This window comes from Schistocerca gregaria, chromosome 2, assembly GCF_023897955.1.
Source record: "Schistocerca gregaria isolate iqSchGreg1 chromosome 2, iqSchGreg1.2, whole genome shotgun sequence".
Lineage (NCBI taxonomy): Eukaryota > Metazoa > Arthropoda > Insecta > Orthoptera > Acrididae > Schistocerca > Schistocerca gregaria.
Window position 1 is genome coordinate 411642257 of NC_064921.1, and position 24716 is coordinate 411666972.

Here is a 24716-nt window from a genome sequence, read left to right on the forward strand (position 1 = left end):
TATAATAAAACACAATAGGCCTAAACCAATTTCTTTCCATGCTATGTTAAGACGTTAGTCGACAAAGCAAAGCCGGCCGTAGTGGCCGAGCGGTTCTAGGCGCTACAGTCTGGAACCGCGCGACCGCTACGGTTGCAGGTTCGAATCCTGCCTCGGGCGTGGATGTGTGTGATGTCCTTAGGTTAGTTGGGTTTAAGTTGTTCTAAGTTCTAGGGAACTGATGACTTCAGAAGTTAAGTCCCATAGTGCTCAGAGCCATTTGAACCATTTTTTTGACAAATCAAAAGTGTACTGACATAGGAAAAGTGTTTCCTTGTCACACACAAAGGCAAGTTATTCTTCTCGTGACGTGTCAGAACAAGTCAGAACATTTCGTAATGATAAATCTCATTTTCCTATTGGCGCCTTCGTCGAAATATTACTGTTGCGGCGCTAAAGATGCGAGGAAAGTGATGCTGTGTGATGTTTTGTCTGGCGTTGACAATTTAAATAATAACGAAATGATGAATTAATTACTAGTAAAATGTAAAATTATCTGACACTTCCTAAAGTACTCAATATGTTTTTAAATGTTTTTTTCTACTAATTGCTTAGTGCTACAACACTTTTAAAACAGTTTTATTGTCATGTGAGTAATGCATTTGAAAATGAGCGTCTATCTGTATAATGGCCAATCTCGAATATATGTTTACCCCGTGTCGAATTTACACCATTACAGCCTTTTTGGTATGATGTACGCGAACTCGTCCGTTGGCAGCTCCAAACCCAAGACAGATACGCATTACTCCTCCCACGGCACCGCAGCGACAACGATACTCTCTCGCTCTCCTCCATCTACACTACCTTGAGATAAAACACTAAATTCAAATTGTTCGTACTGTAACAAATACTCTACCGCTCATAACCCAATGAACACGTGAACATCCAGTATTTTTTTTTTTTTTTGTATAGAATGTAAGAGTACTCATCGCATTTAACAGTATTGCAAGATTAGACTTCGTCCCAAAATGAAACGGTGAAACAATTTTAAGCACAAAATTGTTGTGGTTTTTGTATGCGCAATTTTAGTTAGTGGCATACGTCAAAGGCGTTTAGCTGCTGTGGGGAGGGCGGGGGGGGGGGGGGGGTGGAGGGGGGAGGAATATTGACTTGGGTCCACATGGGTGCTGCCAACCCACAGATGCACTTCCTGCGGAACGGAACTGGTGCCCGTCGGCCAACGTTTTGGATAAAAGCATGTGCGAAAGTGAAGTAAATATAAATGTAAAACTGAAACTGAATTTGATACTGCGTATTTTTATTATTTGTTGCCTCATCGTGCAGTTTTGATCTTGTGGCAGTTGATGAATGCACACCTGTTAAAGATACACTGAAGCTCCAAAGAAACTGGTATTGGCATGTGTATTCAAATAAAGAGATACTTAAGCAGGCAGAATGCGGCTCTGCGGTCCGTAACGCCTATATGAGATAACAAGCGTCTGGCGCAGTTGTTAGATCGGTTACTGCTGCTACAATGACAGGTTATCAAGATTTAAGTGAGTTTGAACGCTGTGTTATAGTCGGCGCACGAGCGATGGGACACAGCATCTCCCAGGTAGCAATGCAATGGGAATTTTTCGTACGACCATTTCACGAGTGTACATCAATATCAAGAGCCCGGTAAATCAAATCTCCGACATCGCTGCGGCCGGAAAAAGATTCTGCAAGAATGTGACCAACGACAACTGAAGAGTCTAGTTCAACGTGACAGAAGTGCAACCCTTCCCCAAATTTCAATGCTGGGCCATCAACAAGTGTCAGCGTGCGAACCATTCAACGAAATATCATCTATAAGGGCTTTCGGAGCCGTAGACCCACTCGTGTACCTTTGATGACTGCACGAGCTGTTACTTTACGTCTCGTCTGGACCCGGCAACACCAACATTGAACTGTTGACTGTAAACACATTGCCTGGTCAGACTAGACTCGTTTCAAATTGTATCGAGTGGATTGAGTTGTACGGGTATGGCGACAACCTCATGAATCCATGGACTCTGCGTGTCAGCAGGGAACTGTTCAAGCTGGTGGAGTCTCTGTAATGGTGTGGGGCGTGTGCAGTTGGAGTGATATGGGACCCCTAATATGTCTAGATACGACTCTGACATATATACGTAGGCATCCTTCGTGATCACCTGCATCCATTCATGCCCACTGTGCATTCAGACAGACTTGGGCAAGTCTAGCAGGAATTGCGACACCCCACACGTCCAGAATTGTTACAGAGTAGCTCCAGTAACACTCTTCTGAATTTAAACACTTCCACTGGCCACCAAACTCCCAAGACATGAACACTATTGAGCATACCTGGGATGCCTTGCAACGTACTGTTCAGAAGAGATCTTTACCCCCTCGTACTCTTACAGATTTGTGGACAGCCCTACATGATTCATGGCGTGAGTTCCATCCAGCGCTATTTCAGACATTACTCGAGTCCATGCCACGTCATGTTGCGGCACTTCCACATGCTCGCGGGGGCACTACACAATATTAGGCAAGTGTACCAGTTTCTTTGGCTATTTAGTGTATTTTTTCGTAAGTTCGTGTCAGCTTTCTCTTGACTGACATTTTAGCTGCGATTTGCAAACTGTACTTCACCAAGCCAGCACAGATAAACAATCCTGACAAACGGTAGTCGGCAGCCATCCCTTGTCACTGGAGTTCCACATTACACACTATCGCCTAGTAAACAAAATACACGTATACGAGATACCCTAAAGGATATGCGGCTGGATTCAAAATTTCCCAACAACACACAGTACATCATTCCCTATATGGGAAAGTCATCAGATGCGAAGAAAGTATCTGGACACCCCTTTTTATTGTAAAAGTGCCTGCTCGTTATCATGCATGGCGGACTCGCTGACATAAAAGGTGTCGGGGAGTATCGTGTGGTCAGTAGAGAAGCAGTGACAGCAGAATGGGTCAGTCAGAAGACGTCAGTGGCTTCGAACATGAGCTTGTCATTGGACGTCACCCCAGTAACAATTCCATTAGGGACATTTCAGTCCTTTATTTCAGTCCTTTAAAGCTACCCAAGTCGACTGTTGATGACAAGAACGTGAAGTGTAAATGCGAAGGCACCACTACGGCTACACCAAGAGCAGGCAGACCTCTTGCATTGATGGACAGGAAGTGTCGAGCACTCCGCAGAGTGGTTGTAAAAAAGTCGCACGAAATCAGCGGAAGACATCACTCGCGAGTTCGAGTGCACCAACAGTCCATCTGGTACAATTACTGTGCGTAGAGAGTTAAAAAGAATGGGATACAGTGGTTGATCAGCCCCTCAAGAGCCACACATTTCTGTACCCAATGTTAAGCGACACTTGAGGTGGAGTAGAAAGCCATACCTTTGGAGAGTGGATGACTTGTGACTAGTGATTTGGAGTGATTAATCACGCTGCACGCGTGACGAACCTCTGGAAGAATTTAGGTTTGGCGAATCCCTGGAGAACGTTACCCACCACCACGTGCTTTGCCAACAGTGAAGTATGGAGGAAGTGGTGGCATGGTATCGAAGTGTTATTCGTGATTAGTGTGTGATACCCTTATTGTCCTTAAAAACGGTAAATGTGGAAGTATGTGTATACATTTTGCAGCATTCTGTACTGGTTACAGCAGACGAATAATTCAGAGATGATGATAGTATCGGTATGACAGTGTACCCTGTCATGAACCAACATATGTGAAATAATGGTTTTGTGCCCAGAGTTCCATCCTGAGCACAATGAAACAACTTTGGGATGAGCTAGATCACAGCGTCCAACATCACTATTTTCTTTGGTTTTGGCTCTTGAGGAAGAATGGGCCGCCATTCCTCCGCCAACATTGCCACCGCATTGAAAGTGTGCCCAGCAGAGTTCGAGCAATCTCTTGGGCAAAGGGTGGATACACCCCATTTCAATGTCCACAAACAGAAGTCTGGATACTTTTCCTAGTGTATAGTATATAAACTACAAAAGAATACAGGGATGCTTGAAGATGATCAACCTGTTACAAATATTGATCACTAATCCTAAACAGACGAGAACAGAATGACAAAACCGAGTAAGTAGGCGGAAAGGTCCGATACTGCCTTAGAACGTATCACTGTCGTCTAATGTCTAGGCCTCTGTGTTCCGATTGTTTTAAGGAGAAACGAAAAACATAAATCCGGTAATTGGGAATATGTCTGTCTGACCACAGTTGACTGGAAGACTCCTAGAGTAGAATAATACCTGCGTCAAAGCGTCCCTTACAAGATCCCCTAACGACTAATTCTTGACTACCAGTTTACTTCTAGGATACTCACCAAATTACGGTAACGGGATGTACTCGTAGTACATGCAGAGTGTTCAATTTAACTTTATCATTCTAAATAACTGTTTATCCAGAATCAGTTTTTTAAAAGTATATCATAAAAATATTGTTAAGCTACTATAGGAACATTAACCAGCAAGACTGCTCTTTTGTAACTGTGAGTATTCGTTACCAAGATGTGAAGGACACCAAGTCTTTTTGAAACTGGCAACTTTTGTTTTCTATTCAATGTTCCACTTCCTCTCCTCAAGACCTGTTCGAAAATGTATCACAGTGCACCAGTCACATAAACATGACGTTATTAAATACATAATATACGATCAAGTTTGACGCTACCGTACTAACACAAAGTGTAGTTACCTGGGGTAACGTTGCTCGTCCATGTGCTGGAGATGACATTGAACAAATGAAAACACAAGTAAAACGCACACTTGTCATAGATGAGTAGTATTTTTAGCTTCTCTTAATTGACGTGCGCCGGCCGAAGTGGCCGAACGGTTCTCGGCGCTACAGTTTGGAACTGCGGGATCGCTACGGTCGCAGGTTCGAATCCTGCCTCGGGCATGGATGTGTGTGATGTCCTTAGGTTATTTAGGTTTAAGTAGTTCTAGGTTCTAGGGGACTGATGACCAAAGAAGTTAAGACCCATAGTGCTCAGAGCCATTTGAACCAATAGACGTGAATTGCACTCACGCAAACTTTTATCATACTGTCGATCTGATCTCAGTAATTAGCTTCCAACACGGGTGGGTATAGACAAAAGGACCCTAATGGGTGTTTTCTTTAGTAAAGCTCAAGGCAAGAAAATAAATGTTTACCCAGTAAAAAGTGCTCCCTCCAGTCATGATGCAGAGTTAGATAGGGTAAATAACATAGTTCCTTACATTATGCGTACTCCTCGGTGAATATCGATTAGAATAATTAATAACTCCAGGACAAATGTTTTTAGGAGTAGTTCATAAGAGATGACCTAGCACAAAATTTTTAACTAATCAGTTGCTAAAATAAAATTTGATCTTGTCCATGATGAATTCATGTCATTATTTGAAAAAAACTTTTCGATAATCATACAGAACTTTAAACAGCCACGTAAAAATCCATAGATCACTAGAAGGATTTTGGAAAACGGAAATGTACCTGTTGGTAGGGACAAATAGAGATCCTGCTGTTGTTGGACATTGAAAACTACACATAATTACTGGGATAGTTTACTAAAAGATCAAGAAACGTGCACATAATGTCTGAAATCAGTAATTCCGCCAAAAGACTTAAGGCTATATGTAATGGTATGAAACGAGAGACAGGGCAATCAGTCACAGAACAGGATACACTAAATCGAAGGGCTATAAATGCTGAGTCACAGGTATCTAATACATTTAAAAATCATTTTTGAAATATAGTAGAAAGTTTCAGGTCGAACAATTCAAGAAAAAAATCACAGTAGTAATTTTCAAAAATAAATCTCATAAAATTCAACCATGTGAATATATCACCAACTTCTCCGTCTGAAATTAAGAAAACTATACATTCTCTCAAAAATAAGACATCTGGCTTTGATGTTACTTGCAATAGAGTACTAAAAGTTTGTTTCCAGAATAATATGTCCGGTTTTATCCGAAATACGTAATACATCACTAACTGAAGGCACCTTTCCGAAGAGAGTGAAATATGCCGTTGTTAAACCCCTCTGTAAGAAAAGTGATAAGCGAGATGTCTGTAACTATCGATCTGTTTCACTCCTGACATTTCCCAAAATCTTTGAGAAGGTGATGTACTCTAGAACATTATCTCACCTTAGCAACAACAATATCCTCAACAAACTACAGTTTGGGTTTCAGAAGAGTTACTCTACTGAGAATGCCATTCACATGTTCACTCGCCAAATTTTACAAGCATTAAATAATAAAATATCACCTGTTGTGATTTTCTGCGACCTACCTAAGGCACTTGACTGCTTGAATCACAATGTTCTCCTCCTCGTAAACTGATGTTTTATGGGATCGACGTTATAGCCAACCTTTGGATATTGGCATATCTAACCAAAAGAATACAGAAAATTGTACTTATTAAATCAACCAAAACAGTCCATTCACGTGATCTGAATGGAGAGAAATCACAAATGTTCCCCAAGGCTCATTTTACGTCCATTATTGTTCCTCATATACGTAAACGATCTTCCGTCTAATATACAAGAAGCAGAATTAGTTATTTTTTCAGATGACATTAGTATTGTAATAAATCCATGCATTCATACAGAAACAGAAAAGTGGTAAGCAGTGTTCTTAAAAACAGCATCGACTGGTTGTCTGTGAATAGTTTCACCCTCAGTTTTAAAAAGTCATAATATATTCAGTTCTGAACCTCTAGGAGTGTTAAACCAGTGATAAGTGTAATACATGGTGAGAAAATCATAAATAGGGTGGAAAGTTCAAAATTCTTAGGTGACCAGGTGACCACGTTGATGAGCATTTAAACTGGGAAAGGCACAGTCTGGAGCTCCAAAAACAACTTAGTTCAGCTACACTTGTACTTAGAATCATTGCTAATCCTGGCGAGAGAGAAATCAGTAACTTGACATATTTTGCATATTTTCATTCAATAATGCCATATGGATTATTGTTCTGGCGTTACTCATCTTCAAGAAAGCTGTTCATTGCTCAAAAATGTGCTGTAAGAATAGCATGTGGTTCTCACCCACAATCATGTTGTAAACATCTGTTTTAGGATTGGGCATGCTAACTAGTGGTTCACTACGCATTTTATTCCCTCATGAAGCTTGTTGTAAGTAACCTACTACATTTGAAAAGAAACAATGATGAGCATATGGTTCAAATGGCTCTAAGGAGTATGGGACCTAACAGCTGAGGTCATTAGTCCTCTAAACTTAGAATTTCTTAAACCTAACTAACCTAAGAACATCCCACACATCCATGCCCGAGGCAGGATTGGAACCTGCGACCGAAGCAGCCGCGTGGTTCCGGACATAAGCGCCTAGAACCGATCGGCCACCGTGACCGTCGAATGATGTACATAATTACAATACCAGAACGAAAAAATTACATTTATTACTCCAAGTTAAGGTTGTCTTCAGCACAAAAAGGAGTGCACAATTCTACAACAAAAATTTCTGATCACTTTACCTAGTGATATAAAGTTCAGACAGACAGCAAAGTAAAATTTGAAAACAAACTGAAAACGTTTCTCGATGACAACTCCTTCTGTTTTGTTGAAGAATGTCTGTTGTAATGTGTAAAAGTTGATGTGCAAGAATTGCTAACTCACATCTGTACATTTAAAAAAAACTTACTGATGTTCAGCATGTAGTCAAGTTTACAAATTAATTTGAGATGCGAATGTAAAATGACTCGTTCCATATAATTATGATTATCGCATAATATAATCGATGCAACACGTAATTAAGTGACTAAGAAATCTGAAGACAGTTGACTGAATGACCAATGTGCATTTTCCTTGTGTGTCCACCACCAAGAGGACGAGTAACGTTACCCGGGGCACCTACACCTTGTACAGTACAGGAGTGTCAATTTTGTGTTACGTTTTCAATAACGTGATGTTTATTTTAATGGTACATTGTGAGATGTTTTTGAACATCTCTTGAAGAGAGCGAGTGGACTGTCGAATAAAAAATATATTATGTTTTAAATGTACTGCTGTTATCTTTTACGAGATAGGCAATATTGCTGGTTAATGTCCCTTTGATAGGGGTTGTTCAAGATAAAAGGACGCTCGGCAACTAAAAAAGAAAACACAAAATTCCAAGAACTCTTTCTTGAGTGTTAAGAAATAACCGTAATCAGCCCAGAGGGATGTTGACAACCTTTCTTACTGCTCACCATCCGCGAATGGAATAGGAATGGGGGCAAACTAATCTGAAATAATACGGACTCTTCGTCACGCACAGTACGAAAACTTTTCAGGACGCAGTGTAGATAACAATGTGTGCAGAGATGCACCTGAATCACAACTTAAACCTGCCTACCGATCCGAAGTTGGAACCTGCATCACTTTCAGTGGAGTGTAACGCTTGATTCTCTGCAGACAGTACGCGGGTGGTACAGCGTCGTCTGGGAGAGGAAGAGGTCCGGGTTCGATTCCTGGACTGACATAAAACTTTCAACGGCGAATTACTGCAGGTTGTAAGTTTAACTACCAACATTTCTATAACCTTTCATAGACAAACGAATTGTTTTCTTTGGTGCTGTTGTAACGATAATGACAGTAATGTGTCTTAAAAGTTTCAGAATATCATCGCTGAAAATGCTAAAAACCCACTGCATCCCTGGTGAAATTCCTCTTGAAGTAGCTAAGCGTGCCGACTGCCTACTTCTGAAAACGCTATTCTGGTTCGCGCCGACGACAACCTTGCGTTACAAGAGGAGTACATTATTACCTGCTGGATAGGCGCCAGGGGGAAGGGAACACCGTGTAGGCAGGGCCTCATTTTCGCAACGGATTGTGTCTCATCCGACGCACTAATCTGGTACAGAAAGAGGTCCCTATATGATTCGGCCGTTCTTGCCTACCAACGTGGCACACTGTATCGTGCAGTTACATGCCGATCATTGCTGGTAGAACCAGCAGGCGATCCACATTTACTGGAAAAAAACTGCAATGACTGAAAAGTTGCAGAGTGAAAATTTGAATTTTCTCTGTCGAGTCTCATCAATGAGATCGCTTCCAAGCTGGAATGAGTATAGTGCATACTTCATAACATGCCTCGATTTAGGCTGTCGAAGGGGACGTATAAAAGATTGTGCAGAAGCATGCGGAATTTAATATTTCTCGTTGGCTCACGTCTGATGTAACGAAATTATTTGCTATTAAGTTGGTGCATAAATTCGTAGCGTTTCTCAGTAAGTTTAATAAACACAACAGATACACAAAATAGTTTAGCCATCGATTACATACACTACTCGCCATTAAAATTGCTACACCAAGAGGAAATGCAGATGGTAAATGGGTTTTCATTGGACAAATATACTATACTAGAACTGACATGTGATTACATTTCCACGCAATTTCAGTGCATAGCTCCTGAGAAATCAGTACCCAGAACAACCACCTCTGGCCGTAATAACGGCCTTGATGCGCCTGGGCATTGAGTCAAACAGAGCTTGGATGGCGTGTACGGGTACAGCTGCCCATGCACCTTCAACACGATACCACAGTTCATCAAGAGTAGTGACTGGCGTGTTGTGACGAGGCAGTTGCTCGGCCACCATTGACCAGACGTTTTCAGTTGGTGATAGATCTGGAGAATGTGGTGGCCAGGGCAGCAGTCGAACATTTTCTGTATCCAGAAAGGCCCGTACAGGACCAGCAACATGCTGAAATGTAGGGTTTTACAGGGATCGAATGAAGGGTAGAGCCACGGGTCGTAACACATCTGAAATGTAACGTCCACTGTTCAAAGTGCCGTCAATGCGAACAAGAGGTGACAGAGACGTGTAACCAATGGCACCCAATACCATCACTCTTGGTGATACGTCAGTATGGCGATGACGAATACACGATTCCAATGTGCGTTCAGCGCGATGTCGCCAAACACGGATGTGACCATCATGATGCTGTAAAAAGAACCTGGATTCATCCGAAAAAAATTACGTTTTGCCATTCGTGCACCCAGGTTCGTCATTGAGTACGCTATCGCAGGCGCTCCTGTCTGTGATGCAGCGTCAAGGGCAACCGCAGCCATGGTCTCAGAGTCGATAGCCCAAGCTGCTGCAAACGTCGTCGAACTGTTCGTGCAGATGGTTGATGTCTTGCAAACGTCCCCATCTGTAGACTCGGGTATCGAGACGTGGCTGCACGATCTGTTACAGCCGTGCGGATAAGATGCCCGTCATCTCGACTGCTAGTGATATGAGGCCGTTGGGATCCAGCACGGCGTTCCCTATTACCCTTCTGAACCCACCGATTCCATATTCTGCTAACAGTCGTTGGATCTCGACCAACGCGAGCAGCAATGTCGCGATACGATAAACCGCAATCGCTATAGGCTACAATCCGACCTTCATGAAAGTCGGAAACGTGATGGTACGCATTTCTCCTCCTTACACAAGGCATCACAACAGCGTTCTACCAGGCAACGCAGGTCAACTGCTGTTTGTGTATGAGAAATCGGCAGGAGACTTTCTTCATGTCAGCACGTTGTAAGTGTCGCCACCAGCGCCAAACTTGTTTGAATGCACTGAAAAGCTAGTCATTTGCATATCACAGCATCTTCTTCCTGTCGGTTAAATTTCGCGTCTGTAGCACGTCATTTTCGTGGTGTAGCAATTTTAATGGCCAGTAGTGTATTTCCTTCGCTGTTTACAACAGTCTGCCAACGCTGTGGTAACTTTTCGAATCCACGACTGTTAAAACTACGTGGTTTTGTGGCGAAGAACTCGTCGAGCCATGTTCAGAACTCATTTCCATACGGAAAGGAAGTCCCTGGGAGGTTGTGCGACAGAGAGCGGAAAAGTTGAAAATCTGAGGGCGAAGGTCAGGTGAATAAGGTGGTGCGGAATGACTTCTCAAACCAGCTCCTGCACAGTGTTAGTCAGTCAAATAGAATGCGGGCTGGCGTTATCGTGGAGTAGCATCACTTTACGTCGTCTTCCTGGTCGTTGCTCTTAGACTGCGTATGCAAGATGTCTCAGCTGTTGGCAAAAAATATCAGCAATGATGATTACTCCTCGGGGAAGCTATTAGTAGTACACCACACCGCCGCTGTTCCTCCAGACGGATAACATTATCTTTTGTGGTTGCGCGCAGGTCTTTGCACGGAGAGTTGCTGCTCTGTTCGGGCTCAACCATTCCTTTCTTTTCCTTATGTTAGCATAAAGACACGATTTCTCGCTACCTGTAACAATACAGGACAGGAATGTTTGGTATTGTTTAGGGAGCCAGTTGATGACGAGCAAGCACAGATACACCCTCTGACCTTTGTGATTCTGGCTTAGTGCATGCGATACACATACACCTTATTTTTGAACCTTCCCCACTGCATGCAAATGTCCCGCGATGGTGGAATGATTGCAGTCCATCACATCTGACAGTTCTGGAGTACAATGTCTTGGATCATTGTGGATTAACGAGTTTAAACGATCTTCGTCAAACCCCGAAGGTCTTCCTGAACGTTGAGTCACTAACGTCCGTACGTTGCTCCTTAAAACGAGAAAAACATTTTCTTGCCGTATTACGTCCAGTGACATCATTCTCATACACGGGACAAGTTTTTCTAGCTGCCTCTGCTGCTGTCACTCCTCTACTGAACTCAAACAGAAGAAAATGTCGACATTTTCCGATTTCTCCACATGGCACTCCATTTTCTAGCATCTACAGCTCCACTCACTAAATCCAACATGACAAAATGTCAACTCATATACCAACAGTAAACTACTAATAAGTGACAATCGATAAACGAGCAGCAACCGTAATACCAACATGAAAAACAAAAACACTACGATCTAATGCAGCAACCTAATACTATACCTTTTCTAATTAGTAATATGACTGTGAGCATATCACACCACTAACCTTATATTACAAGTAAAATTTTATAAGCACACACAGGATACTTCGCTTTCATGTGCACGTTTTTGAAAATGAAATTAGAGGAGAAATATTTTTGTTCATGGCAGAACTGGTAAGTCGACGCAAGTGTGATCAGTGCTTTAGTATCCTCCAGTACGGCACTTTTGTAACAAAAACTTTGCATACCAGTAGAAAAACACTCATACACACATTCATACGAACTAAATTATTAATCACGAATAAAAACAACGTTGTGAGTTATCTCACATACACTATCTGATCAAAAGTATCCGGTGACCTGGCTGAAAATGACTTAAAAGTTCGTGGCGCCTTCCATCGGTAATGCTGGAATTAAATATGGTGTTGGCCCACCCTTAGCCTTGATGACAGCTTCCACTCTCGCAGTCATACGTTCAATCAGGTGCTAAAAGTTTTCTTGGGGAATGTCAGCTCATTCTTCACGGAATACTGCACTGAGGAGACGTATCGATGTCAGTCGATGAGGCCTCGCGGGAAGTCGGCGTTCCACAACATTCCAAGGGTGTTCTATAGGATTCAGATCACGACTCTGTGCAGGCCCGTCTATTACAGGGATGTTGTTGTCGTGAAACCACTCCGCCACAAACCGTGCATTATGAACAAGTGCTCGATTGTGTTGAAAGATGCAATAGCCGTCCCCGAATTGCTCTTCAGCGGTGAGCAGCTAGAAGGTGATTAAAACATGTGTAGGCCCGTGTCACGCAAAACTACAAAGGGCGCTAGCCCCCATACCATAACCCCACCGCCTTCGAATTTTACTGTTGGCACTACACAGGCTGGCAGATGACGTTCACCGGCCATTCGCTATACCCGCACACTGCCATCGGATCGCCACAATGACTACCGTAATTCGTCACTCCACACAACGTTTTTCCGCTGTTCAGTTGTCCAATGTTTACGCTCCTTGCACCAAGCCAGGAGTCTCTTGGCATTTACCGGCGTGATGTGTGGTTTATGAACAGCCGTTCGACCATGAAATCCAAGTTTTCTCGCTTCCCGCCTAACTGTCATTGTACTTGCAGAGGATCCTGATGTAGTTTGGATTTCCCGTGTGATGGTCTGGATAGATGTCTATTACACATTACGACCCTCTTCAACTGCTGGCGGATCGTTTTCAGTCAACAGATGAGGTCAGTAACAACAAAAAATGGCTCTAAGCACTTTGGGACTTAACATCTGAGGTCATAAGTCCCCTTCACATAGAACTACTTATACCTAACTAACCTAAGGACATCACACACATCCATGCCGGAGGCAGGATTCGAACCTAGGACCGCAGCAGCAGCCCGGTTCCGGACTGAAGCGCCTAGAACCGCTCTGCCACAGCGGCCGGCTATAATCAGTAACAGACGTAAGTGTTACACATCCTATAACTACGCAGCTTGTCTTATGAGTCACATCAACTACGTCAGCATGTGCAGGTTCCTCCAGACTTGTACGCACAGTTGTCTGATATATCGTAAATGACGAGTAAGGGAGGGCGTGTCCCACATATTAAAGTCTTTCGTGTGCTCCCGAAAAATTGTAGATGCGGAACGTAAGTGTAATTATCAGTCCCTTGCTAAAATGCAATTGAGATTCAGAGAGGACAAAGTCCCTGTAAATTAAAATATTAGCTCATATTTTCGACTGTATTATTTCGTGGCTAATGTCTGGTGGCCAGTTTTCAATGCAACTGTCACGCAACATATTTCAGAATATTTAATCCTCATTCCCTTTATCAAGTAGTCGACATTTGAAGTTGCATAATAATTGCAATCACGTCCAATGACTGTTCTTTCTATTACCTTCTGTTCATTTCTTACGGTGAAGGGACTTTGAAGCTGCGAGGTTATCAAGAGGCTAGCAAAAGATAACCCTTTTAAGAGGAGCTGGCTACCATAAAAATGTTCAGTTCCCTCATCTCAATCTATCTAGGCACGACATGCGACGGTCGTTTTCTGTCGAAAAAACAGTGCTGTTTGTAAAAGTCTTTTAGCAAGATAAGAAATCTCTAGGCAGGTCTCGCTTCCACTAGGTTCACGAGTGAATCTTTTACCACAGGAGCGACGCCAAGAAATAATTTTCGGCTGAAATTTTCAGAATACCACATTCTGATTGGTTCTTCCTGTTACTTTCCGAATAGTACGCAGTTTCTCGGTCGTGCCTCCGTGTTTCAAAATTGCGCCTTGCAGCGAGAGAGATTTTCTGCGTACTTCCCCACCCTCAGAGCACTACCGATTTGAAACAGAAAACATTCGCAAGAGTAGGAGATTGTTTAACGTCTTTACTTGCACTGTCTGCCGCTACCAACCGGAGAGTTCCTGCTTGGCGAAAAGTAGCCAAGTTACAAAGCTTCTAAAAAGAGTACACCCCTTATTATTGTTTTGGAGGGTAATGATTTCCTGTTGGGTACTGGAAGAGTACGCTTGCATCCGGGAGTTCGCATAGTAAGCCGGCCGCGGTGGTCTAGCGGTTCTAGGCGCTCAGTCCGGAACCGCGCGACTGCTACGGTCGCAGGTTCGAATCCTGCCTCGGGCATGGATGTGTGTGATGTCCTTAGGTTAGTTAGGTTTAAGTAGTTCTAAGTTCTAGGGGACTAATGACCACAGATGTGAAGTCCCATAGTGCTCAGAGCCATTTGAACCATTTTAGTTCGCATAATAAACACGTGTCACTGTACGACTGCTGAGCGAGCCTCGCTTGCACAGAGAAGGATGGTTGCATTAGAGTTCTGAGGACACAAAGCGAGCTGAACTATGAGTCTCCAGCCGTCTTCCGCGTTATGGGATTGGTAAGATGGGCCAACATTGTGCTCAATTCCATAGGGATACGGTGTTAGTTAGCTCTCGTAGGAGCCAGTTATTCCGTTTTAATACCTCGAAGCTAGGTAGTTTGCTTTTGGTGTGCGCTTTGGAAATCTCACTGACGTTCGATCCTAATTTTGTGTGTTCTTACTACAATTTACTAAATGCTTACAATCACTGGTCGTCTGCAAAACGTCGCATTTATGCTGCCAATCCATTTGTTGCAAATTTACTGTACACCATTAGAACCTTTTGTCCAAGTATATAATGTTCAGTTGTTTATATCAGGGAATGACTCAGAGGTTTTGCTTTTTATAAATTAAATGATACCTGCTCTCATTAGTATGTCTATGTGCGTAGTGTGGTACCCACATAGTCATTTTGAATTGACCTTCCATGTTAATTATCATTCAGTAAGCCGTTTCCGTTTCCGTTTCAGGCATTATTATTTCCTTTAATTAACTCTCATGACCATATGGAGTGCTTCCCTTCTCTGCAGGTCATCAGAGACCGGTTTTAAGCATCATAAGGGTATGCAACCAGCTACTTCCCTAACCAATCGTTTAGTAAACTCGTAACAGTGTAATTGTAGTGTGTAGTAGCGAAAGCGGAACAGCAGGACTATCCTTGATGCTAAAAACGAGGAACACTAATATGCCGGAGAACAGTAATATGCTAGTGTTCTAGGAACTCGTGCAATCTTCAAACTGAAAACCCTAGCGCTCTGACTGCCCTACCTAACGACTAGCGAGGCACCTATGCACTGAAATTATTGGACGCTGACACCTAAGCGACATTTAATCTCTTCAGGTTTAGTTTTATCACAAAAAGAGCGTCATTCCAGATCCCACCAAATCTGCTTGTTTCCAAGTAAATTTTTGACACTAGGTGATCATCTCTCCCGTATTTCCCGGCATCTCCCGTATTACAGCATTTCTTTCAATCCTTCCTGTTCTGTTATTCAGAGAACGTTTCTCCCGTATATTTCGTCATTGATTACTGTTATAAATATTAATCCCGCGAAGTATTCTTGATATTTCGCGCATAGCAAAGAGGACATTACAAATGTGGCCATAGTTTTTCATACTCTCAGTATCAGCTACAGAAGTATGGATTGTGAAAATAAATTACTTCCCCCTGCGGGTTCGGGGGTAAGGATAGGCCCGCGGTATTCCTGCCTGTCGTAAGAGGCGACTAAAAGGAGTCTCCAAAGTTTCGGCCTTATGTGATGGTCCCCACTTGGGTTTGACCTGCCATTTTCAAAATTTCCGTTGTTAGTGCGTGCCATTTGGGGAAGGACGCCTTACGTGGTGTTTTTCTATTGGTCCACCGTGCACCTCCATCTTGCATGCTATCTATTGTCGTGTGGAGGGATTTACACCCCATGTCTTCTGGGTTGCCTCCTCGTCTTGTGCGTAATCCCCTTCTTAGCGCCCACGGCAACTGTGGACCCTTTCAACACCTAAAATCCAGCACGGTAGCCAGTCCGTTGTGGTGGGGTCGTCATGTACGCTCTTGGTGGTAGCCCCCTGACCACGCAGGGATCGCACTACAGATGCCAGAGCTGTTTCCTCCCCATGCATGCCAAGGAGTATGTGCCCATCTTGTCTGGGGTAGGGGACTCCGGGCAATGGGATATCGGCCAGGTACCCGTTGCTTTGGCTGGGTGGCGCCCTTGGGGAGAGCCCTCGTTCGGAGTAGGTGGCATCTGGGCGGATGTGGCCCAATGAAGCGCAATAAATCTCACCAAGCTGGTGGTCGCACTGCCACCAGCGTCTCTAAGCGAGGCAGAATTGAATTCGATGCTGCACAATATGATCCTCAGTCGTTCCCCTCGTTGGCTGCGCCATGGGAGGGACGCAGGTCTAGTGCCAAGCAGGAGCCTTATGTACCACAATACCTTGTCTGCAGCAGGACTGATGGTGACTCCTTTCTTTCGACGAAGCCTATGTTTTTTTGTGGAACACCTGAAGGATAAGTTTGGGGAAGTGGCGGGGTTGTCTAAAATGAGGAATGGGTCCGTCCTCCTCAAGACGTCCTCCCCAGCCCAGTCACGGGCGTTGTTCTTGTGTGATAACCTGGGAGACGTCCCTGTTACTGTCACTCCCCACAGTAGCTTAAATATGGTCCAGGGGATTATTTACCATCGCGACCTCTTGTTACAGTCCGATGACGAGCTGAGAGCTGACTTGGAACGCCGTGGTGTGCATTTTGTCCGTCGTGTAACAGAGGACCCAAGACCAACAGGGTGGCCACTGGTGCCTTTATCTTGGCCTTCGAGGGTGCTGTATTGCCTGAGAAGGTCAAGGTAATGGTTTACCGTTGTGACGTCAAGCCATACGTCCCTCCCCCGATGCGGTGCTTCCAGTGCTGGAAGTTTGGGCATATGTCCTCCCGTTGCCCATCCAGCGCCACATGTCGAGATTGCGGACGCCCCTCTCATCCCGATTCTCCATGTGCGCCTCCGCCTGTCTGTGTCAACTGTGGGGAACACCACTCTCCATGCTCGCCGGACTGCCCCGTTCTTCATTAGGAGCGGAAGATTATGGAATATAAGACCCTGGACCGGCTTTCTTATCGTGAGGCAAAACTGAAATTTGAAAGGTTGCATCCTGTCCCTCTTCAAACTTCTTATGCTGCAGCTACGTTATCGTCGCCCTCGCGGGCGGCAGTTGTCGCCTCCTCTGTGCCGCCTTCAGTTGGCCCTCGGGGCCGTACATCTCTGTCTGCCCCCCTCGTGTCTGGGGGCAAGCCTTCCTCTGTTGCCCCCTTAGCAGTTGGGGGCAAACCCCCTTCAGTCACTCCCCCCGCACATGCTTCAGGAGTGACATCTGCTCCAAAACCAGGGGGCTCGATCCCTCCCCCTCCCACTTCTCCGCCGGCGTCGTCTCCGCCGGCGTCGTCTCCGCCGGCGTCGTCTCCGCCGGCTCCTCTCTCGCGGAAGGGGTCCCTCGGGGCCCTCCCTTCTTCCGTTTCTTCTGCTACCCCGCCGGATGTCAGCCAGTGGCTGAAGGTTCATCCACCTGCTGGTCGTAGGACTTCTGCGTCGTCGTCAGCCTCCGACGCTCCTTCAGAGAAACTCTCCCAGCCCTTTAAGCCAAAGGACAGACGCGAGAAGAAGGAACGGAACGTGTCCAAGAAAGAGGACGCTCCGGCAGTTTCAGTACCGCCTGCTGTCAATAGTTCTGGCTCTGGGGATGCGGTGGAGATCCTCGCCTCTGCCGCGGTTCTCGCCCTCGCGGAACCCTCGGGGACCTCTCCTATGGACACAGCTGACTCTCGCTCAGTGGCGGCCGTTGACTCAGCGGCGCCGTCTGCCTCTTAGTCGCCTTCACGCCCTCCCAGTCCCTTCCTGCTTCCATTCTCCAGTGGAATTGCTGCGGTTATTTCCGCCACCTGCCTGAGCTCCGGATGCTTCTGAGTGTTTCCCCTGTTCTCTGCATTGCTCTTCAGGAAACTTGGTTTCCAGCAATTGCGGACCCCTGCCCTTCGCGGTTATCGGGGATACTATAAGAACCGCGCTGACTGTCAACGAGCTTCAGGTGGAGTTTGCCTCTTTGTCCACCACTCTGTCCATAGCTCGGCAGTACCCCTTCTGACGCCTTTAGAGGCAGTCGCTGTCAGGATTGAGCTCTCGCCAGCTATTACTGTTTGCTCTGTTTACGTTCCTCCGTATGGGCAACTCCCCTGTTATGTCTTGGCTGCGCTGCTGGCTCAACTCCCGCCCCCATTGCTGCTTCTGGGCGATTTCAATGCCCACAACCCTCTATGGGGTGGGATTGTCTCCGATGACCGCGGTCGCGCTGTGGAGCATGTGTTGGCTCAGCTCGACCTTAGCCTCTTGAACACCGGTGCTCCCACGCATTTCAGTGTGGCCCATGGCTCGTTCTCGGCCATCGATCTCTCTCTTTGCATCCCCGGACTTGTCCCATCCCTTCACTGGAGAGTGCATCCTGATCTGTGTGGTAGTGACCATTTTCCCATCTATTTGTCACTGCCCCAGTGTCATTCTTCTGGGCGCCTGCCCCGCTGGGCTCTCAACAGGGCTGACTGGCCGGCTTTTACTTCCGCTGCCACCATTGCTTCTCTCCCACAGGGTGACATTGACGAGGCGGTCCGTGTCTTGACCTCGTCAATTATTTCTGCGGCCGAGACTGCCATCCCTCGCTCTTCTGGACTCCCTCGGAGGAAGTCTGTCCCCTGGTGGTCGCCGGAGATTGCTGAGGCTATTCGCGACCGTAGGCGGGCTCTCCAGCGTCATAAGCGGCACCCGTCTCTGGAGACCCTCATTTCCTTTAAGAAGCTCCGTGCCTTGGCCCGTCGTCTTATTGCACGGCGTAAGCAGGAATGCTGGGAGAGGTACATTTCATCCTTGGGCTCCCGTGTCTCCCCGTCGCTCATGTGGTCCCGCATCCGGCGGATTTATGGATACCAGACCCCTATGGGTGTCCCTGGAATCTCACTGGACGACGCTGTCTGCACGGACGCTGCCACCATTGCTGACCACCTTGCCACGCACTTCGCTACGAGCTCTGCGACTGCAACTTACCCTCCTGCCTTTCGTTCTCTAAAGGAGCGCGCCTAGCGGACGCCGTTATCATTCCACACACGTCGTTCCGAAAAATACAATGCTCCTTTCAGCGAGAGGGAATTCCTCACTGCCCTCGCCGATTGCCCTGATACAGCGCCAGGACCGGACTGCATCCACGCGCAGATGCTGAAGCATCTCTCCGGGGACTGCCAGAGACACATCCTCACCATCTTTAACCGCATTTGGAGCGAGGGCGTGTTCCCGTCGCAATCGCGAGAGGGTGTTATCGTTCCCATCTTGAAGCCCGGTGCGGACCCTCTGGCGGTGGACGGCTATCGTCCCATTACACTCACCAACGTTTTGTGCAAATTGCTCGAACGTGTGGTGGGGCGGCGTTTGTGTTGGGCCCTTGAGTCGCGCGGTCTCCTCGCTCCATCCCAGGGTGGCTTTCGTCAGGGCCGGTCTGCTGCGGACAATTTGGTGCGGCTGGAATCTGCTATCTGTACGGCCTTTTCCCGCCGTCAGCATCTCGTTGCTGTATTTTTAGATCTGCGGAAGGCATATGACACAACATGGAGGCATCACATCCTTGCTACGTTGCGCGAGTGGGGTCTTCGTGGTCAGCTCCCAGCTTTTCTTCAAAACTTTTTAATGCGCTGCTCTTTCCAGGTGCAAGTCGGTGCCGCCTCTAGTTCATCTTATAGACAGGAAAATGGGGTCCCGCAGGGCTCGGTGTTCAGCCTTTCCTTATTTCTAGTGGCCATTAATGGTCTGGCTGCAGCCGTGGGGTCGTCGGTGTCTCCTCCTTTGTATGCCAACGACTTCTGCATCTCATTCAGCTCAACGACTACAGGAGTCGCCGAACGCAGGCTGCAAGCAGCCGTTCGCAAGGCGGCATCATGGGCTCTGACTCATGGATTTCAGTTCTCTGCGGCCAAGACTCGAGTTATGCACTTCTGCAGGCGTCGGACGGTCCACCCCCATCCGGAACTTCACCTCGACGGTCACCTACTTGAAGTGGTGGACACTAGCCGCTTCTTAGGACTCGTCTTTGATGCCCGGCTCACATGGGTTCCTCTGGCGGCACCTCAACGCCCTCCGCTGCCTGAGCCATGCGTCTTTGGGTGCAGATCGCAGCACGCTGTTGCTATTGTACAGAGCCCTTGTGCAGTCCAGGCTTGATTATGGGAGCCTGGCCTATGGGTCTGCATCGCCCTCAGTGTTGACGTTGTTGGACCCCATACACCACTGTGGGGTTCGGCTTGCAACTGGCGCTTTCCGTACGAGCCCCGTGGATAGTCTGCTGGTGGAGGGCGGGGTTCCCCCGCTGCGGATTCGCCGCCACCGACTGCTCGCCGACTATGCTGTCCACGTGCATTGCTCACCAGGCCATCCCAATCATCGCCTGCTTTTCCCTGCCAGGGTTCTCCCTCTGCCCGACCGGCGACCTAGGTCTGGGCTTTCCATTGCTGTCCGCGTCCAGTCCCTGCTGTCGGAACTGGGGCCTGTGCACCCACGCCTCCCTGGTGTATGACCCGTCCGTCCGTCCGCCTGGACTTGGTACGGGAACCCAAGGACTCGGTTCCGCATGTGGCCCTCCGTCACCGTTTTCTTGCGCTCGTCGCCTCATTTTCAGGCTGTGAGCCTGTCTACACTGATGGTTCCCTGGTGGATGGTCGTCCTGCCTACGCTTTTGCTCACGCTGCCCATGTTGAACAGCGCTCCTTGCCGGCTGGCTGCAGTATTTTTACTGCAGAGCTGGTAGCCATATTGCGCGCTCTTGAGCATATGCGTTCCTGCTCAGGTACGTCCATCGTCATCTGCAGTGACTCCCTGAGCAGCCTCCAGGCTATCGACCGCTGCTATACCTCTTCTCCTCTGGTATCCTTTATTCAGGAGTCTGTTTTTGCCATTACCCGCTCTGGTCGTTCGGTGGTCTTTGTTTGGACGCCAGGTCACGTTGGCATCCCGGGGAATGAACGTGTCGACAGGCTGGCCAAAGGGGCGGTTGACGCCCCCACTTTGGCGATCGGCCTCCTGGCTCGTGATTTGCAGCTGGCGTTGCGCCGTAAGGTGCTTCAGATGTGGCGTGACGAGTGGCGTAGCCTGACTTCTCCGAATAAACTGCGGGCTGTTAAGGAGACGACCGATGTGTGGCAGTCCTCCCTGTGGGCTTCTCGCAGGGACTCTGTCATCCTGTGTCGGCTCCGCATCGGCCATACCTACCTGACGCACGGACATCTTTTGCGTCAGGAGGATCCCCCCCCCCCCCCCCTGCTGTGTCGGTGTGGGTCCCGGTTGACGGTCGCCCATATTTTGTTGGAGTGTCCCCGCCTGCGCACCCTCCGGCAGACTTTTAGTCTCCCGGGCACGTTGCCTTTGGTTTTATGCGACGATGCCTCCATGGCTGACGACGTTTTAAATTTTATCCGTGGTAGTCCTTTTTATGGTTCCATTTAGGGGGGACCTGTCCCTTTCCCTTTCTGTGTATCTTGTCCTCGAGTGTCTCATTGGTTGCAGATTTTAATGTGTGTATTCGGATGGTTGACTTTTTCCCAATTTTTGTTCCCATGGTCAGTCAACCAGTCTCCGACCTCTTCTTTTCTTCCGTTTCTTTCTGTCCAGTGTTCGTCTGTACTCTTCTTGTCTAGTGTTCGCTGCCACATTGGTGTTCTTTCAATGACTGGGGGGAGCGGCGTCTCCTCCCCCCTTGGGGTTTTACCTGCTCCGTAAATTTTGTTTCGCCGGTTTTTGGAATGGGGGACTGATGACCTTAGCTGTTTAGTCCCCCTTAAACATCCCAACAACAACAACAATAAATTACTGAAGGATATTTTCCATAACTCTAATTTGCAGATATAAACTAGTACTTGTAGGGTACACACAATATATATGCCCAAATTTGCTAAATTTTATTCTGATTGTATTTACGTATTACATGCCACGAAATAATAAACTGCTTCGGATTAGATTACATAAATTTTTGTATCCATAGACTCAAAAATTAGGGGCTCCTTGCATGTGTGGAACATGTCAAGAAACATAATAGAGGGTGTCCCAGGAGAGATAGTCAGTGTTATACATTTACACTCCTGGAAATTGAAATAAGAACACCGTGAATTCATTGTCCCAGGAAGGAGAAACTTTATTGACACATTCCTGGGGTCAGATACATCACAAGATCACACTGACAGAACCACAGGCACATAGACACAGGCAACAGAGCATGCACAATGTCGGCACTAGTACACTGTATATCCACCTTTCGCAGCAATGCAGGCTGCTATTCTCCCATGGAGACGATCGTAGAGATGCTGGATGTAGTCCTGTGGAACGGCTTGCCATGCCATTTCCACCTGGCGCCTCAGTTGGACCAGCGTTCGTGCTGGACGTGCAGACCGCGTGAGACGACGCTTCATCCAGTCCCAAACATGCTCAATGGGGGACAGATCCGGAGATCTAGCTGGCCAGGGTAGTTGACTTACACCTTCTAAAGCACGTTGGGTGGCACGGGATACATGCGGACGTGCATTGTCCTGTTGGAACAGCAAGTTCCCTTGCCGGTCTAGGAATGGTAGAACGATGGTTTCGATGACGGTTTGGATGTACCATGCACTATTCAGTGTCCCCTCGACGATCACCAGAGGTGTACCGCCAGTGTAGGAGATCGCTCCCCACACCATGATGCCGGGTGTTGGCCCTGTGTGCTTCGGTCGTATGCAGTCCTGATTGTGGCGCTCACCTGCACGGCGCCAAACATGCATACGACCCTCATTGGCACCTAGGCAGAAGCGACTCTCATCGCTGAAGACGACACGTCTCCATTCGTCCCTCCATTCACGCCTGTCGCGACACCACTGGAGGCGGGCTGCACGATGTTGGGGCGTGAGCGGAAGACGGCCTAACGGTGTGCGGGACCGTAGCCCAGCTTCATGGAGACGGTTGCGAATGGTCCTCGCCGATACCCCAGGAGCAACAGTGTCCCTAATTTGCTGGGAAGTGGCGGTGCGGTCCCCTACGGCACTGCGTAGGATCCTACAGTCTTGGCGTGCATCCGTGCGTCGCTGCGGTCCGGTCCCAGGTCGACGGGCACGTGCACCTTCCGCCGACCACTGGCGACAACATCGATGTACTGTGGAGACCTCACGCCCCACGTGTTGAGCAATTCGGCAGTACGTCCACCCGGCCTCCCGCATGCCCACTATACGCCCTCGCTCAAAGTCCGTCAACTGCACATACGGTTCACGTCCACGCTGTCGCGGCATGCTACCAGTGTTAAAGACTGCGATGGAGCTCCGTATGCCACGGCAAACTGGCTGACACTGACGGCGGCTGTGCACAAATGCTGCGCAGCTAGCGCCATTCGACGGCCAACACCGCGGTTCCTGGTGTGTCCGCTGTGCCGTGCGTGTGATCATTGCTTGTACAGCCCTCTCGCAGTGTCCGGAGCAAGTATGGTGGGTCTCACACACCGGTGTCAATGTGTTCTTTTTTCCATTTCCAGGAGTGTACATCTACATGGATACTCCGCAGCCCACTGTACGGTGCGTGGCGGAAGTTATCGCTACTTGTCATTTCCTTTCCTAGTCCACTCGCAAATAGAGCAAGGCATTAACGTCTGTCTGCAAGCCACCGTATGAGCCCTAATTTCTCGTGCCTTATCTTCGTCGTCCTTACGCTCAACGTACGTTGGCGGCAGCAGAATCGTTCGGCAGTCAACTTCAAACGCCGGTTCTCTAAATTTTCTCAACAGTGTTGATACCTCGCAACTATGGTTGGGATACCTTTAAGGAATACACATGGAAGATCGACCCACATATTTAGTCATTTATTGTTTCCTGCAATACACTTTATTACTTGACAACAAAATTGTCATTACAATTTGACAAAATTATTTAAGAAATTAGAATTCACCCAATCAAAACTTGAACAGACTCAATTCATTAAAAACAAATTTTAACAATCATACTATTAAGAGCAGGGCTTGAAACCGGAAGCATACAGTTCCCGAGAAAGAGAAATGGTCACAACAACTGGGCGTGGCTGCAGCCAGGTTCAACAATTAATTTTATTAACCAAATGAACTGCAATGACAGATCTCAAATGTACTAACAACTTCGAAGCTTAGGTAACCGTTACACTATTGGGTAACACTCATCCAAATACAGGAAGGATCACATATCACGCAGCTGACTATAGCCTTAATTTTACAAAATCCCTTAAGTAACAAAGTACACAATTTCTCAAAACAGACAAATTAGGAAGGCATAAAATTTAAATATAAATCTACCGGTACACTCCAATAAAACATTGAAAATGACAATTGCCCAAAATTCAAGATAAATTGGTAGTACATGCAATTAAAAATGTGTTTCCAACTGATACAAAGCAGCAGAAACGATGACAACAATCTTTAACACTTGTACAATTGACTGAAATTCAAGGTAAGCTGAGAGCTACAGCAGACGGTTATCACAGCCAAC

The 24716-nt window shown here is 46.8% G+C and overlaps 1 protein-coding gene across 1 annotated transcript in view; it reads left to right on the plus strand.

Annotated features, from left to right (window-relative positions):
• The window catches only part of LOC126335803 (SET domain-containing protein SmydA-8), a 151029-nt gene that overhangs the window by 63881 nt on the left and 62432 nt on the right, over nucleotides 1–24716 (plus strand). The gene's annotated exons all lie outside the window — the stretch shown is intronic.